The 4,995-nt window shown below is 32.5% G+C and overlaps 1 pseudogene; it reads left to right on the top strand.

Moving 5' to 3' along the window:
- The first annotated feature begins 3,469 nt into the window (after positions 1 to 3,469).
- On the top strand, positions 3,470 to 4,115 carry LOC109167421 (annotated as a pseudogene).
- The last annotated feature ends 880 nt before the right edge of the window (positions 4,116 to 4,995 follow it).

Genomic DNA, 4,995 nt, shown 5'->3' with positions numbered 1-4,995 from the left:
TTTTTTTTTTTTTTTTTTTTTTAATTCTTAAATTTAATAAATTGAAATCCAAATATTGGGTTCTAGATCTGAATCATAACCAAAAACTTTTAATTCGATTGCTATAGTGTCTGGTTCAGTTCGAACCGAACCGTGGTAATCGCTACATATACGCAATAATTAGTTGGAGAAGTAAAATAAATAAAATGTTTACTTTAAGGGTAGAAATGTCATTTTAATATATTAGGGGAAAAAACCACCACTTTTAAAATAATTGAGGGGACTAATGTGCTTACATAAATAATTGAGGGTGAAAAAGTGCTATAAATATATAACTTAGGAGGGAAAAGTGTCATTTTCGCTTATAGAAATGATGTGAAACATAACATACATGAAATTTATAGGTGAGTTCATCTTTAATATTTTTTATTACATTTTTAAATAAAAATTTAATAAATATATTACAATAAAATTATTTTTAGTTAGTATTTAGAAATGTCAATTTAGATTAATTGAATGAATTATGTATAAATTTATATTTATTAGTGTATACGTCCTAGTTCGAATTATACTTGTAATTTTTTAATATTGACATAATTTATTATGTAATATTTTTATTTTTACTTTATAATTATAATATTATTAAGTTATGAAGTTTATAAAATGTATACTTTATAACTTTACTTAACTTATAGAATAAATAAAATTTACATTAGTTATATATATAATTATATTAATATTAATATAAAATTACAATTAAACGAATTAATTAATACATGTAAAAATTAATAATTATAATATGACTAGGTTATATATATATATATATATATATATATATATATATATATATATATATATATATATATGGACGGAGGCACCTTAGAGCAGCAGGGGGTCTTGGCCCCCCCCCCCCCCTCCCGCTCCCCCTCTCCCATTTTTTTTAACTAGTATTGTAATATAATTTTTTTGTGGCCCCCATCATCAAAATTAGACAGTAGACCACAGTTCAAAGCCGGATTTTTACTTCATTTGCTGCAGTGTGAGAGTCAAAGAGAAACCAAACAAATTATATTTTTTCTTTGCTTTCTCTTTCCTTCATTTTGGCAGAATAAAAATGCAACCAAAAAACCCCATTTCATAGCCTGGTTTTTCCTTCATTTGCTGCAGTGTGAGAGTCAAAGATAAAACAAGGAAACCCATTTTGCTTTTCTTCATTTTAGTTCGGCAAGAAGGAAAGAGAAAGATCATTTCTTTTAGTTTTTCATCCCACTCTTCTTCTTTGACTTTCCTTAAACTCTTGGGTTTAAAATTTTCTAGTCTCCATATTATCCCGGAGGTGACTAAGATATAAGGATCAAAAAAGTGAAATATTTTGTTGTTCATTTGAATTTGTGAATACATCTACAATAAAATCAAGTAAAGTTTGTCTTTATTTTGTTTTAATTAAAAATCCGTGATCATAAATATTCTTTAGTTGGTTAATTTGATTTACATGCGTGTTAATTGTGCTTCCGCATTTAAGTTATTGCACATTTCTTAATGATTATTTGTTAGTATACATTGAAAAACAATTTAGTATAATGTTTTTTTGTGACATGCAAGAGAGATGTTCTAAATTTTAGTAGATTTGTAATATAATGAATTAATGATAATATTTTGAAATATGTTAAATGGATATTAATGGATTTTATTATTTTCTCGAATTGTGGTTGGCCCCCCACACCAACAAATCTTGGCTCCGTCCCTGACGGTATACATGTCGCGGGAACGGGTCAAAGCCTAGTTGGGTGCCCTGGGTCGGCTCCAGGTCGCATACATTGGTCAGAATTGTCTTGGTCTAGATTGCCTTGCTTTCTCTGGGTCGTCTTCTTTGGGCTCGGGTCACCTTCTTGGTCTGCGTTGCCTTCTTGGACTCCAGGGTTCTCATTCTTGGGTCTAATATCTCTTTCACATCTATATACAACGTCATTTCATATATTTTCCTTAAGTGTATTTAGGCAGTTTTATACGCATACAATTTGTAGGTACGTGATTTAAATGTATTTACGTAAATGCAGGAAGTTCTCTGTTCTGTATCTAATAATTCGTAAACATTTAATTTATGCAGACAGTTGTGCGCATATACAATTAATAGTTTTATAGATACTTGTTCAAAAACGGATCTATGCATCCCACAACAAAGTCCTTTCATAAATGATCGCCATTCCAATCTTGATTTGCAATGACCGCTGATCTACAGAACTATATTATAATTATAATTATTAGGAAATTAATAATTAAATCATTACGTGAATATATAAGTTTTTTTAGTACTACTTACTCTATTAGTATCTATCCATACATACTTTGTCAACCTATTGAAGCACGAGTCAATGACTCAATTGGAATTAAGGTGTCATCGCCCTACAAGCTACTTAATACATATCTCTATCTCTATATATATTAAAGCAAAATGATTGGCAAAAATTTTTTCCCTCCAAAGTGTGAAAGCAATAATAATAATAATAATAATAATAATAATAATAATAATAATAATAATAATAATAATAATAATAATAATACTAATTATTCTTATTAAATCATCTCCATAATTCTGACAATTCTAAACTTTGTCTAATAATTATTTAATAATAACAATTACTTACCAATAATAATAATAATAAACAAAATAAGTACTTACCTTAATAATACTTATTATTCTAGTGTCATCTCGCACCCTGAACTATAATAGATTATTCATGCCGCACCCTGAACTTTCATAACATCCATTCCGATCCATTAACTAATTATTTTTTTTCATCTAGAACTTTTTACAAGTTACCTCCCAGTACAGGTAATTATATGATGACATGGACTTTTATTTTTCTTTTTTTCTGCGCTCATGCATGTCTTCCTCCCTCAAGTTTCTGACCCAGGCCAGAACCGATTTACGCCTCCGCAGGAAATAATATGCTAATCTTGGCCTCGGCTTCGACTTCTTCGACTGCGTCGTTGATGGCATCGGTGATTTTGTCACCGTCGGCGTTGATCCTGACGTTCCTCCCTAATTTTGAAATCTCGAGAGCGGGGAATAAGCTCAACAAGGATCCGCTCTCGAACTTGGCCGGTATTGCCGCCATCGCCGCTATAAAGATTCTTGACATGCAATCTGTCGGGCAAGTTCCAACCATATTACCGGCTTTGAAGAAAGACCGTAGTGGGCTCTGCTCACCAAACCCCCTACCTTGCCGTAATTAAGAAGCGAGGATTTGCATATTCGATCTGTCATACCAGAAAGTTGCCGGAGCTGGGAATCAAATTGGACGTCGGAATGGAACTATCCACACAGCACACTGGTAGTCTCTTGAAGCCGCTATCCGCGGCGACGTCCTACATCCTCCACCTGTCTACGGACTTCGCCACCGATCGCCGTGGAGACCAGCCTCCCCTTCAGTAATCACAACATCGATCCTCCGTCTCGCACCGTCGAAGAGAAAGAGAAAGGAGTTTCCATGCACTTCTATAAGGAGAATGGATTTTTCAGCGGCCATGGGATCGTAGGGGCTCAGGTTCCACTAGGTATTGGATTGGCGTTTGCCCTGAAGTACTCAAAGGAACAACATGTCTCTTTCTTCATGTACGGAGATGGTGCTGCGAACCAAGGGCAACTGTTTGAGGCTTCGAACATGTCGGCTCTCTGCGAGAACAATCATTATGCCATGGGGACAGCAGAATGGAGGCCAGCAAAAAGTCCTGCCTATTATAAGAGAGGGGATTATGTCCATGGTCTGGTATTGATGTCCATGCTGTGAAACAAGCATGCAAATACCCCAAGGGGCATGCTCTAAAGAATGGACCTCGATCTTATTCTTGAAATGGACACCTATAGGTATCATGGGCACTCCATCTGTATCCTGGAAGCACATATCGCACACAAGATGAGATCTCTGGAGTGAGACAGGAGCGTGATCCAATTGAAAGAGTCAGAAAACTCATACTAGCTCATGATATTATCACTGAAAAGAAGCTAGGATATTGAGAAGGAAATCAAAAAAGAAGTATATGAAACCATTGGGAGACGAAAGGGAACAGTGGGGGTTGCGGGTTCGCCTCGCCGAGAATTTGAACCCGCGCGAGGAGGTTTAGCCATGGATTAGGGAGTTTGTTCAATTCACCGGGAAATTTGATCTGAAGACGGCCATTGAAGGATGAAACTCTCGCTGGAAGAAGAAAGAAATTCACCTAAAAATAAAAAGGAAAGAAATTCAAGGTGCCATGTCAACAAGTCAACATTAAAATTAATCAGGTCAACAAGAAAGAAGCTTAACATCAGCTAACAACCGGTGCCATGTCATCTTGCTACCTAGAGAACCCGTGAAAAGTTCTAGATGAAAAAAAATAATTAGTTAATGGATTAGAATGGATGTTATGAAAGTTCAGGGTGCGGCATGAATAATCCGTTATAGTTCAGGGTGCGGGATAACACTTTAGCCTATATTAAATGCTCTCCATAATTCTAACAATCCTAAACTTTGTCTAATAATTATTTAATAATAATAATTACTTACCAATAATAATAATAATAAACAAAATAAGTATTACTTTAATAATACTTATTATTATTCTTATTAAAGCTATTCATAATTCTGACAATTCTAAACTTTATCTAATAATTATTTATTGTTTAATAATAATAATAATATAACAATAATAATAATAATAAGAATGATAATAATAATAATAATAATAATAATAATAATAATAATAATAATAATAATAATAATAGGTCAAATGAGATTAGCAATATGAATATATTTATTGTGTTCGCATTTATTGGTACAGTTTTATACTAAATTATTACTTTATAATATAATTTTACTTCTATTACATCATTATTATTATTATATTAAATATTAAATAAAATATATTATTATGCCCTAATAATATATATATGTACGTTACATATGTTGCAACACTAATAAATAAATATACTATAATTTGATTAGAAATTAATTAAAACCAATTAATTAATAATAA

The sequence above is a fragment of the Ipomoea nil genome, unplaced genomic scaffold (assembly GCF_001879475.1).
Source record: "Ipomoea nil cultivar Tokyo-kokei standard unplaced genomic scaffold, Asagao_1.1 scaffold0117, whole genome shotgun sequence".
Lineage (NCBI taxonomy): Eukaryota > Viridiplantae > Streptophyta > Magnoliopsida > Solanales > Convolvulaceae > Ipomoea > Ipomoea nil.
Note: the sequence above shows the minus strand (reverse complement) of the source record. Positions and strands in the feature narration are given on the sequence as shown.